Source organism: Sarcophilus harrisii, chromosome 2 (genome assembly GCF_902635505.1).
Source record: "Sarcophilus harrisii chromosome 2, mSarHar1.11, whole genome shotgun sequence".
NCBI classification, from domain to species: domain Eukaryota; kingdom Metazoa; phylum Chordata; class Mammalia; order Dasyuromorphia; family Dasyuridae; genus Sarcophilus; species Sarcophilus harrisii.
Genome location: NC_045427.1, coordinates 542,095,676 through 542,109,719, shown reverse-complemented (window position 1 = coordinate 542,109,719; position 14,044 = coordinate 542,095,676). Strand labels below are relative to the sequence as shown.

At 35.6% G+C, this 14,044-nt stretch overlaps 1 protein-coding gene across 4 annotated transcripts in view; it reads left to right on the top strand.

Moving 5' to 3' along the window:
* SV2B (synaptic vesicle glycoprotein 2B) overlaps positions 1-14,044 on the top strand; it is a 171,391-nt gene that overhangs the window by 9,616 nt on the left and 147,731 nt on the right. The window lies entirely within an intron of this gene.

The following is a 14,044-nucleotide window of genomic DNA, read 5'->3' as shown; positions in this document are numbered from 1 at the left end:
TATGTCTTATCTGCAAGGAGCTTCCATTTTAATAATAGAATGTTGAATGGTTTATAATAAATATAAAGTATATACTGCTTAAATATAAAATGATTTTAAAATGTGCTACATTAAATATACTAAAGTGATTTTAAAATATACTATACTAAATTATACTAGAGTGAGTTAAAAATATACTACAGATAGTATATATGTGTGTGTGTGTGTGTGTGTGTGTGTGTGTATAAAGTATATATAGCATAAAACGATTTAAAAATCCATACAAAATACTTAAATACAAGGAACTTGAGAGGTAAAGTATTCATAGTTGGAAGATCAGGTAGGTTTCATAAACTCAGATCTGACTCTTTGTGATCCTATTTGGGATTTTCTTGGTCAAGAAGGGTTTGCCATTTCCTTCTCCAGCTCAATTTACACATGAAAAGATGGAGGCAAACAGGATTAAGTGACTTGCTCTAGGTCACATAGCTAGTAAGGATCTGAGGTCAAATTTGAAATTTGGAAGAGAAGTTTTTCTGATTCAAGGACTAACACTTGTAGCACCTAGATACCCCAGCTGTCTTTTAAAGCAAGAAAGAAATACAGTGAAGTAGAGGTATGGAGGACATAGAGATGGGAGATGGTGTGTTGTATAGGACTGAGACAGACAGAAGGCAACCTAGAATTGACAGTGTTATAAGTTACTTTGTTTTTCTTGATGTCTGACTTGGCAGTTATTGAAACATTTTTATGTATGTACATTTTCTGTTTTTCATGTTGTTATATAATCTAGGTTTATTGAGGATTAAAGTCATGTGGATTTAATCTGAGAAGGCTTTCTGAAGCAGGTGGATTTTGGACTCTAGATCTGGAGTGAATTGACTGATGCGGATTGGAATTCGAATTAGGGCTTAGAAATTAATATGTTATATATATATATGTGTATGTGTGTATGTGTATATATATATATATATATTTAATTTTTTGTGTAGTATATTTTTAAGCCAAAATAATAAAGTACCTGTGACCAGATCACTATCTATCAGGGTTATCTATTCTATGGGCCAAATAGGCAAGACTAATTCTTTCCCTCAAAGATAAATCTGTCCCTAACACACTTGAATGATCTGGGGTTCTAAGACCTAAATCACATCTTTTTTTGCTGCCTCTTCTTGATGGCCTAGGGCTGTTCTGAAGTACCTTCCAGGTCACCTAAGGACATAAAAAGGCCCACCCATTTAGAGTTGGATGTCCTAGGCTACACATTGCTCATCTGAAGTCATCACATTGCTCTACTGAAAAGATATTTTTCCATATGGAGGCCAAGAGAAGCATTGTCAGTTTATGAATATCTTTTCTATTATATAGATAAGTAAACTTTTTGTTAGCTGTTGAATGGTTTGTTTATGAGTGTTTCATTTAATTTTAGAATTATATCTTTTTATCAGGGGACTTGTCCCAATCTATTACAATAACCATTAACCCTCCCCCTCAACTTCCTCCCAACCCCCCACCCCCATCCCCAGCCTGAAGAGAAGGGCTTTTAATAAGATAGATAAGAAATTTCACAAATGAGATGGGGGGAAGGGAGTGAGATGATGGTAACAGTGATGGTATTTAGAAAACAACAGCCTGTCTCTGGTTCCCTGTAGCTGGAATTTGAGAACCATTAGGCAGAGCACCTGATTGATCTGACTTGCTGTGATGGAGCACAAGGAGAGAGAAGACTGCTAATGTAGCAGCAGTTCAAACCATTTAGGGTTTAGGGAACATATTCCACTCTTCAGCAAAAATGCAGCCAGTCTACTCAGTGTGCTCTTTAAAGACTAAACCCAGGCCCATAGAATACTGACTACATTTTACACCGGCTGTCACTTCTAGAAGCTCTTTAGAAATTTTTCCAAATAGTATGCTTTTGAAGAATATAAACCAGGGGTGACAAAGATGTAGTGTAGTACAGAGGAAAGAACCCTAGTTTTGGAGTTGGAGAACACTTTTTGAATCCTGGTCATATTAATACTTGCTGTGTGATTTAGTGTATTTTACTTTACTTTTCTGGGCATTAGCTTTCTCAGTAGAATCTGAGAGTCAGAACAAATGAATCATTAAGATCTGCCTTTTGAGCTCTAAATCTATGATCCCTTGACCTCTCTGAATTGCATTCTTCTTGTATATAAAATAAGAGGTTTGGATCAAATGTTCTCCAAAGCATTTTCAAGCTATATTTCTTGTGAATCTGTTTTTCTTTTTCTTTTTTCCTATAGTCATTTCTGAACTATGACTAAGACTTCCACAGCTGGCTCCTATTTGTTTCCTGTGTTTCTCTGCTAGGTTTAAGAGATAAAATGACACTATCTCTGCCCATGAGATGAAATTGAAGTCCCAATTTGTAAGGGAATTCTTTTGAAACTTCAAACAGGAGATTTTCTATTTTTGTTTCTTTAGATATAGACTGAGACTGTTCATGAGTTTATTATAACACTGTATCCTAACACTCTGGAAATAGCAAGGAACATTTTTCTTTGTAGGAGACTTCTTTCTTCAGCATTTGACAATGGGAGAAAAAGGGCCATTTAAAAAAAGTTTTGCAGTGTGTTTAAAGGGCCTCTATTTAACAAGTTGGACAGGTGAGATATCATTTTAGCTAAAGGGTGTGAAAAAGTAGTGGAAAAAAGTGACAGTTAACAATGTGACAGTTAACAATGTTCAGCTAGAAGAAATGAAAAATGATTCATGCCATCTAAATATATTTTGCTTTGGGAGCCTAAACTCTTGTCCTACAACATGTATTGTCAATTGACTGATACTTTAATTTTAATAATTTAGATCAGAAAAATTTCATGGAGGTGTAGGGTATGAGAGGATGGAAAATATTTGGTTAGGCAGAGAGAAAAGAGGAGATCATTTCACTCAGCAGGGTTGGAATAAGCATATATACAGAAGCAGAAAAACATAAAACCTTGTTTCATAGACTCCGAGAAAGCAACTTTAGCTGAACAAGAGGAGTTTTGTTAAAGGTTAATGAGATATTGGAGGTTAGATTGTGGAGAATCTTTAATGTCAGTATGTGAATATTATCCTGTAAGTCATAATGAACCATTGATAATTTGCAAGCAAGCAAGTGACATGATTATAAAGTATACTAATGATAAACTTTTACATTTAGATACTGAGCTGGCCATTGCCTTTGACTATAGCAAACACTTCTGGTGAGCTTCTTTTAGTTTTCTTTTTGTTCCACACTTGATACAAATAATTAGAAGGTCCTTGAACAAATCACACCCATCAGAATCTCGTACAGTACTTTGTCAAGTTTGCAAAGTGAATTCACATATGGCATCTCATTTGCTCTTCTTGTCAACTCTATGTTATAGATAGAGCTATGTGCAAGGTAAATGGTATAGGGATAGTAGAGGAGCTTAGTGGCAGAGATCTTGTTAAGAAGCTACTCTTGTCATGGGGTGATAAAGATCTGAGGTAGATAGAGTAGTAGCCATGGGAAGAAAAACAAGAGAATTTTATGAGAGCCTTTGTAAAGGAAAAAAAATCAACAGAACTGGTGATTGACCATAAGAAGTGATTAACCTCTCTACCGGGTGAGGGAGAAGGAGTCAGAGATGACAGATTCCAAACCTGAGAGACTGGTTTATAGTAGCTACAGATCTTTTAATTTTTAAGGATGGAAATGCAAGTTTCCATCAGAAATTCTGACATATTCTGGATGATAAATTTGCTGTGATAAAAAGGTACTTGCTCTATATCTTGAGAACCAAGTTTGTAGCCACCTTGAAATTTTTTTTTGTGAAATTATAGAAGCATAAATTTAAAGTTAGAAGGGATTGTAAATGTTATCTGGTTCTACCAGTTCAATTTGTAAATGAGGCCATGAAGATTCAGAGAAGTGACTTATTTAAGGTCTCACAGATGGCAGACCTGAGCAGTAGTCATATTCTTTGACCCTAATCTCAATCCTCTTTCCTTTATAGCATATGATTCTGTCTGGCAGGGGATTGACACAGTGGCTCAGTGAGAAAAAACATTTGAAGAGGAGTTGGGAAAACTGATTTCTACTTGTGGCTGTACCAATCACCACATTCCTTTGAGCAAATTATTCCTTTCTCTAGGTTTTAACTTCTTTATCAGCTATATAAAGTGGGTTGAAGTGATGACCTTTAAATTCTATTTTAGCTCTGACAGGTTGTATGCTATGAAACTTAGCAGTGACTTAGTCTGAATTTCTATGCTCAGGCTTGAACTATATGAGTCTAAAAATTTAATCCATCTGATTCACCATGGCTCCTTTTAAAATGGTTCTATGAATGATGGTGACTGGATGGGTGGGTGGGGGGGTGAGGATGGAGGGTGGTGGTGGTGAAACTGTGTCCCCTTTAATGTGTAAAATAATGACTCTGTAAAGTCTATGAGAGAGCATACTTCCCAGGCTGGGCTTTTCTAAGGCAAATCAACCCTCCTCCCCCATTGATCTTTTGGATAGCAGATCCCCATTCAGGAAGCTTCCAAGTAATTTTCATTCAATTGGGAGATCTGGGTCTGATACTGAGTGGCTTGAAACTCCAAGTATCTAGGTCTGGGGGACATTGGCTTTCTTTTCAACTGGGAGCTTTAGCCTCAGACTCCTATAAAGGATAGTTCTAAACTCCATATTTTTGCAGCAGTCCTATGTAGTAGGCTTTGCTCCTTGCCATAGCTGTCTGCCAGGACTCCTGTCCGCTGTGAAGAGACCCTCTTCTCAGTGCCAATTAATTTCCTTTTTTGCCGCTGATATTTTGCATTCATGAATTCTTTCACATTGAACCTGACTAGAAGGGAATTCCCACCACTCTCTGCACTGCCACTATCAGTAGGATTGGCATAGTCATATAGTTCCATCAAATGCCATGGCTGTATGTGGACCTGAAAAATAGAAATCTGATTTGATTTTGGCAATAGGGACTGAGAGAAAGAGGACAAATAAGTCCTGCAGATTACTATAGTATCTAGAAATACTTTGAAACACATGTGCATATAAAACTTCTTAAGAAACATTATAAAACATTATAGAAATTAGATACTCATAGCATCAGTATAAAATGAGTGGGGCAGACATTTCCATGTTCTGAGAGCAAAATAAATGAATCAGGGGAAGGGAGCTCTGAACCAGAAGAAATCATGGCTCAGAGAGAGAATTCTTGAGAGATGGTGTGCTTAAGGGTTGGGAAAACTAGAAAGGCCCTGTGGTTTGTTGCTGAGAATATTGAATTTGTAATAGAGGAGCTGGGTTTGAATTTTGAGTCTTTTACTAATTGTCAGAGTGATCATGGACTAGTCATTACACAAGTCTAGGCCCCAGTTTTCTCATAGGTAAAATGAGGAGGTAGGAATAGACAACCTATTCAAAACCCTTCTAAGATAATGGGGAAACTGGCAGATTGTCTTGAAAAAGTTATTGATACTCTTCAACACTGAGGTTGGGGCTTGGACAGAGGTGGGTATAAGTAGAGAGTACTTGCCAAAGAAAGTATAGGGGATTTCTCATATTCAAATGTCCATGCTTAAAATTTGAAAACCAAATAAAGTGCTTGATAGAGTCAAATGGATGAGATGACTTTAAAGGAAGAATGGGTTCTATATTTAGCCTATAATTCCCTTTTGAGGGGTAATCCTCTTTGTCTGCTTTATACAGCTTTGGGGATTAGGTCATTTTAAACTCCAGGCCTTGTCTGTTCTATCAGCCTAGTGTGGTATACAAAGCTTTTTGGGGGAAAAATGTAACCTGTCTGTCAGATACCTATCACTTGGCGGCCCCAGGTTATTTTTCCTTTTTATGACAATTGCATCATTGGCTCCCCTCACTCAGGCATCTGGGGTGATCTCTGCAATGGACAATAGTATAATGAGTTGATAAGGTCATCTTCTTATTTGCAAGTAGCTTAATCACAATGTGCTCCAAATAAGTTTTACTAAAGAAAAAGAAAATCAACACCATTGATTGTATGGGATGCAACAGATGAATCACAATGAGTTTTGTCCTTTTCTTTTCTGGATAATTCATAATACAGTTATTATTTCTAATTGGTTTTCCTACTTTCATTTTCTCTCCACTGCAATCCATTCAATACTCTGATTCCAGATTAATATTTATAGAATTACAGAAATCCAAATTAAAACAACTCTGAGATATCACCTCATTCCTATTAGATTGGCTAAAGATGATAGGAAAAAATGATGATAAATATTGGAGGGGATGTAGGAAAACCGGGATACTAATGCATTGGTGGTGGAGTTGTGAAATGATCCAACCATTCTGGAGAGCAATTTGGAATTATGCCCAAAGGGCTATCAAACTGTGTATACCCTTTGATCCAGCAGTGCCGCTACTGCGTCTGTATCCAAAGAGATCATAAAAGAAAGAAAAGGACCCATATGTGCAAAAATGTTTGTAGTAGCTCTTTTTGTGGTTGCAAAGAATTGGGAAATGAGTGAATGCCCATCAAGTGGGAAATGACTGAATAAATTAGGATTTTTGAGAGTAATAGAATATTATTGTTCTATAGAAAATAATGAATGGGCTGGAAAAGCCTGGAAAGATTTACGTGAATTGATGCTGAATGAAACAAGCACAATCATTAAAACATACACAGCAATAAGATTGCTTCATGATCAACTATGAATATGGCTACTGTATCTCCCTAGATGTTATCCAGACTAAACATCTGATTTTCTTCAGCCAATTTTTATATAGCATGAACTCAAGACCCAAAACTATTATGATTGCCCTCATCTAGATGTATCCAGTTTATTAATATTGCATCTAGAATTGAACCTAATACTACAGAGATGATTATATCAGGACATAGTGCAGAGGGCAGAGGGATTGTGACTCTCCTAATCTAGGAAGCTATGCCTTACTTAATAGAGCCCTAAGATGATCTTAATTTTTTTAGCTGCCATATCTCATTTTCAACCTATATTGAACTTGCATTTCACTAAAACCTTTAAATCTTTTTCTAACCAATTGCTATTAAACTATGCCCCATCCATCTTGTATTTGTGAATCTGATATTCTGAACTAGATAAATCTTTAAATTTTATCCCTGTTATTTTTTATCTTAGACTTAGTCTAATTATCTAACCTGTAAATCTGATGGATCATAACTTTGTCCTTTCTCAGTTTAGTTATTTCTTCCTGCTTTATGTCATCTTCAAATCTGATAACATGTCATATGAGCATATATTCCTTTATGCCTATTCCTAAAATAACATTTTGTGATATGATCATTGGGAACAGCAGCTAGTATTAATTAAATAAACGTGAGCATAACAAGTGTATATCAATCCTGGAATCTAAAGTTATTAACTTATCTTTCTATTAAAGTATATGGTTCTTATAAATCATTTCAAGATTCTTCCTCATAAGAAAAGTTCACATAATTTTCCTCATCTTAGTTCTATTTTTCTGGTGGTCATTTCTACTGTAAGTCCTTGGCATGTAGCCACTTTTGGAGACTTCTCTGTCTTGTAACTCCAAGAAGAATCAGGGTAGAAAATTCTTCAGAATCCAAGAAGTAGGTGTCTCCCACTCAGCAAGCTTTCTGAAATCCAAAATATCTGAAGGCAGGAAGAGGGAGGTTCATGAATACCCTCAGAGAGTTGCTGAATTCTTGAGTTATTCTGGTAGTCCTTGAAAAAAAAATCCATCCTACTTCTAAATATACTCATATTGAGTTTTGTGTCTTCTTCCAGACAACCTTGGACCTCCCTACTACTGTACTGTTTATCTGAAGGCTAAGATTACCAATTTCTTCCTTCTTAAAACCTCTCAATGACTTCCTAAATTAATAGAACTTGTATTTGTCTTGATTGAAAAAAAAGAGCATTTGGTTTTTCTGAGCACATGGATTTACAAATTCAAGCTAATTTGCTGATGCCTATACAATATTTTCCATGGTATCCAGAACCATCCACATTCTCATCCAGAACATTCTTATGCCAACCTTCGATTGTTTCCAGGCATGAACCATTCTCTCTAGCTGAAATGGTTCTCCATTGCCATTTACTTCATTGGTCATATTTTGCTCATAGATGGTGGATAGACGTGAGGATGGAAACAAATTTGTTGTTTCTACCTGGTCCCCTTTTTCCTTGACAGTCAAATGTGAATTATTGCCCATTCTATCCTGAAAAAGGCATGTACATTTCTACTTTCAAATACCTTTACTAATCCTGTTTTTCCTCCCTGCAATGCTCTCCTTTCTGCTTATTTAAATTCTATCCTTTCTTTAGTGCTCAATTCCAGTCTCACCTTCTGGAAGGTTTCTTCCAATTACCACAGTCTACATTGATCCTTTCCATTTAACTTTAGTACTTAAGTTCGGTACCATTTATTTGGTATATAATGCTTTAATTGTTATTTATAGCTTTACAATAATAACTCAAATTTAAACATCTCTTTAAGGTTTACAAACTATTTTCATCACAACACCCTTGTTCCTTAATTTTTCTTCTGTAAAATCAAGTTTTGTACTTTTGCCCAAGAATTCTGAATCAATTAGTACTCATGCTACTTACCCAATAGGGGACTTGTGAAAATAATCCGAAAAGTTCTATAGAAATTTGTTATAGGTTACAAGTTAGGTGAGAGAACTGAAATGACTCAACAACAACAAAATGAACTTGGAGGCAGAAGACCCCAGCCCCAGCTCTTCTTTGTGATCCTGGATAAGACAATTCAAATCCCTTAACTTCATTCATTTACCTGATAAAATTAGGTAATAATATATCACCTAATTTGATCCCATTTGGGGTTTTCTTGGTAAAAAATATTGAAGTGGTTTGCTATTTCCTTCTCTAGCTCATTTTACAGATGAAGAAACTGAGGCAAACAGTTGTGAAGTGGTTTGTTCAGAGTCACACTGCTAATAAGGGTCTGAGGCCATATTTGAATTCAGGTCTTTCCTGACTCCAGGCTCAGTGCTCTATCCACTGTGTCAACTAGCTGCCCAAGTTCATTGCTTTTCCCAGTTTTCTGTTAATTAATTTGCTTGTTCGATGTATGATGAGTTCTGCTAGATATGGACCCTGAGAAGGTCACTTTTCATATTGCTGTCTTGATTATCTAATATTCTGCCAAGGAGCAGAAAAGGGTCAAATCAGAGGAAAGAAAACAGAACCAGGAAGAATGCTGTTCCTATTAGTTCTTTATGGGTCAACACTTTGTATATATTGCTCCTAACTCTTTTATGCAGCATGCTTAGGGATATACCTGGGAGAGGCTGAGGAGTGATTGGGATTTCAAAAGCTCTGTGATTTCAAGGTGTGTGATTTCCTTTCACTTATTTTGATTGTAATCCCTTTATGCCTTGATAGACAGTCTTCATGAGTTTTTTGTTGTTCTACCCTCCCCTCCATCTTCGAATTCATCTCCTGTTAGCTAACCTACTTGTGCTAAATCTTTCTAGATATAGGGGGATAGGCAGATTGGTTCTTGAATGAAAAGCAGTCCATTTCTGGGCCCTATCTTTCTAGCTTGTTAGAATCTGTCAAAGTGTAAATTCCACAATCAATGGTTGCCTTCATCTCATGATGAGGCATCTTAACATAGTAGACCTTTTATGGCAGGAAGCTTTATCATAGACACAGGTGAAGAAGAAAAAAACCAAACAAACCAGTTCTTGGTTTTCCACAGATGCATTAAGTTCCTTTCCCCAATTAAAGCAGTATGGCATAGTAGGAAAAACAAACAAACAAACCCAGCAACACACACTTTGGACCTGGATTTGGACTCAAAAAACTTGGGTTCAAATATCAGCTTTGTTATTTACTAACTGAGTGAATGTGAGCAAATCACTTAAACTCTCTGGGATTCAATCTTCTTATGTATAAAATTAGGGAGCTGGACCATATGGCTCTTAGATCCCTTCTAATCCTAAAACTGTAATATTGCATTTTCCCCATAGAACTAGGAGAAGACTGGCTATTACAAAAGTACAATAACTTCAACCTATTCCATCATTCTATTGGTTATTCAAGCAGATGAAAATGATCTGCGAATAAAGGGTCAGTGCCACTAGTTTTCTACAAGGAGAAGCTATGATATCACTTTAGGAAATTGGCTACAATGTCAAAAATGCAATTGTTATAGTTAAGCAGCAAATTTTGGAATTGGTTGAGATGCTGAAATGAGAATTGGGCGACTAAGAGCCCATTATTGATTCATTAAGCAATATATAGTAAATCTCTGTGTGTGCTTCAATATTCTCATTCTATACAAAGTAGGCAATAGCCTATCCTGCTGTATCAAATACTTTTTAAAAATGACCAATAACAAATATAGTGAAATCTTGCATTCTCTGTAATACTCAGTAAGTTTTGTGAAGATACTTCTCTCTTTTTTATAATGCATCAAATTTTAAATCAGATCATTCTCTTCAACATTTTATAGAGATGAGGAAGTAAGAATGTGGAATGGTAGATATCGATGTTCTTTTGATCATCTTTTTGGGAAAGAAGGTAGTAATACTATCCACTGAATTATTTCCTCAATTGTTCAATATCTTCCTATTTTAAAGAGAATTTGAGGACTAACTTCTATCAAACTTGTATTATATTTAGCATTAACTTCTTTTTTTCCTATGTTTTTCTTTTTTCCATGCTATTTTTGCTTCCTTATAAAGTACAATAGTGACTGAGATATTGGTCCCAAATGTATTTCTATCCACACACTTCTGAACTACTTGAGACCATGTGCCTTCATCTTCATCTTGTCCATTTCCACTCTACTTTGGAATGAATCCTCCCAATAAGCTTTGCCCTTTTCTACTTCTTTATTTGAGAATTATAATCAAATTACTGCTCTCTTGCCCTCTGGAAAGAATACATCAATGGACTGCTGTAATGTGACTTCCTAAGTCATTACTCCCACCATTTCCTTACAGGTGTTATCTTGCTTTTTAAAATGCAAACTCCTTGAGGGTAGAGACTGTTTCATATTTGTATTTGTATCCTCAGAATTCAGCACAATGTTTCACACTCAGTAAATGCTAAGTAAATTCTTTCCATTCATCCATTCATTAACTAGTATTGATGACAAAATAATTGGTTAGAGAAATATACAAATTTACCCCAGTCTGGTGATTTGTTGTCTTGCTTCCAGTTTTATTTTAAAATGTTCTTAATAATCTGGTTTAGTCGAGTCTAAACTTGCTGAAAAGTTATGTTTCCCTTCTTCTCTTATGCTTTCTTTGTATTGATGTTATTGATTATTGAGATGCCTTGATTTGATTTGGAATACCTTGTCAAATACTTCATAGAATTTCTCTACTTCTTCATTCACTCTAAAAGAATCTGGTGTCTACATGGTAGCTGCCCAAATTGGTGGGGTTTTTTGGTGATGTTTACCCTGAGCACAGCAAAGAAAAATAATGATGATGATGATGATGATAAATTTACTTATGTTATCTCATTTGATTTTTATAACAACTCTTTGAAGTAGGCTTTATTATCCTAATTTTAGAAATGTAGAACTAGGCTAAGAAAGATTCACAGGATCATAGATTTAGAGTTGGCAGAAATCTTAGAGGTCATTGAATTCAACCACTTTATTTTACAGAAAAAATGTATGAGTTGTTAAGAGAGAACTAGCACTGAGACATTTTCAGGCTTCTTATCCACGTTTGGTATCTAACTGGTCACCTAATTTTCACCTGTGGCTCCAAGAAGCTGTAGCATGTGCAGCAGTCATACTTAGATAAAACCATCGTGACAGACAGGCTAAACCAGGCTGAAGAGAATTAACAGACCTCAAAGCTGTCAGTGAGTTAGAGACAGTCTTCACAAAACATGTGAAGACTTCCCCACTGTGTGGATGAGAACAATTGTACAATGGCCAAAGTAGCTAAAGTACTATGGAGTGCTTAGAGCTTGATCAGACATCAGAGGTCAAAGTCATCCACTACACTCCAGGCCATCTCCAGTCATCTTGACTTTTATCTTGCCACTAGACTTTGATAACTCTGGAAGAGAAATGAGGCTGATGAATTTGTGCTCTTCTACCTCACCTAATCCAATTCATGAGCAAATCAAGACATTACTTCATGATGTCCTTCTGTATTAAAAAAAAGTGGTTAAATTCCTCTTGATCCTCTTTCAAACTGAAGAATGAATAAAAACAGATGAGGAAACTAAGAGAAAGAAATTAAATGCTTGGTGTGGAGTGGCAGTGAATACTGGAAATAGCATTTGAACTCAAGTCTTTCTGATTCTAAGTGCAATACTTCTATTTCCTGTAATTTGACAAGTTATCAGTAAACAGGATGGTTGTTGAAGTGGGTGAATTCTAGCAATGTCCTTAGCTTTATGTATACACATTCATTGAGGAAAAAAGGGATTCATCCCTATAGGTTGAATATTCTCACAGAGGTCACCTTTAGTGTTGGGTGTGAAAGACCCTTAGATATTTGTACATATGTCCATTTCTTTCCCCTTCCTTGGATGTCCAGGTTCTTAGTTTTGAATTTCAAATATTTTTATTTTATTTTTCTTAGATACTTTTGTTAGATTCACAAAATTTCACAGTGGGAAAAGAACTGAAAAGGCATCAACTCTTAACTTGCACAAAAATCTTTATAGCATCTCAGCAAGTAGTCGTCATTGGTACTGCTGAAGACTGAGAACTTACTCCCTTTTGAGGCAGCCTGCTCTCTAGTTTTGTATAGCTCAAATTGTCAGGAAGATTTTCCATATATTGAGCTGAAATTATTATCTCTGTAACTTCTACTACTCCTCTTACTTCTTGCTTCTGAGCCCAAGTTAACCAAAGAGGAAGGAACCCTTCTTCTACATGACAGTATATGAAATATTTCAAGCCTGCTAGCCTTGTTCTATTAATTTTTTATTTCTTTAGTTCTGTTTACTAGTTCTTGTATGGTATGAATCTGAGTCCTTTCATTACTCTGATAGCCCTATTTTGGATATGGTGCAGTTTGTCATGTCCTTCGTAAACCATGGCATCCATAGTAGACGTAGTCTGATGAAGGTAGAAATGAAGGATGGGTAGTGGGCCCATTCCATTCATTATTCTTCACCTGATATGTCTTTTAATGCAACCTAGGGTCATATTGTCCTTCTTGGCTTAGACCCAACTAATGCTGAGCTTGCAGTCATATAAAATTCCCAGTTTTTAAAAAATGTGAACATTACCTACCCTATTTAGAACCTATTAAAAATTTTGCAGTTCATTCCATTTTTTTTATCAGATGCATCTTTTAGAGGGCATTAGAAAAACCTTATTGCTCTTGGATTTCACTTGGAGTTCTGCAAACACAGTTGCTAGGAGACAAGTTAACCTTTGCAATCTATAGGTCCATCTGGCCTCCACAGCAGGTGTTAGCTTTGGTTAAAGATGTGAGCATATTCATGATTTATCATTGTAAATTCTACTACCACAATCCATTATTTTTGAATCTGAGATCTTCTCCACTCAGTGGCTTCATTTCATAAAATATTGTTTTTAATTGTTCATTTATTCTTTAACAAATATTTGTCAAATATCTAATTAGTTAATATCTAATTAGTTAATTAGTACAAGATGCTGGAGAGATAAAAAAGAAAAATAAGACAGTCTGAACCATTGAGGAATTTCTTTATACTGAGTGTGACAAGATCTATACATAGAAAGAAGGTGTATGAGATCCTTTCATGTACACAAGCTGATTTTTTTAAGAGAAAGAATATGATAGAAAGTAATGAAACTATTTCTCCCCATGCTCAAAGAAACTTTATTTTCCAAGGTTAGGTGAGTCAGAGGAAGGTGAAAGAGCAAATAAGGATTCATAAAGGGTGATGAAGCAAAGGGAATAACGAATTTCTCTATATGTATGTTATAATCTTTCAATTACATTTTTTTTTACTTCTACATATCACTTAGAAAGACACATAGGTTCTACAAGCAAACATATTCACATCCTACTACCTTCATTGTTTATCTTTTTTAAAAGATTAAAAATAAATTAAATTGAAGCCATCTTTTATCCTTCCTATTTCCTAGGGCTGCCTCTTAGCAAATAAG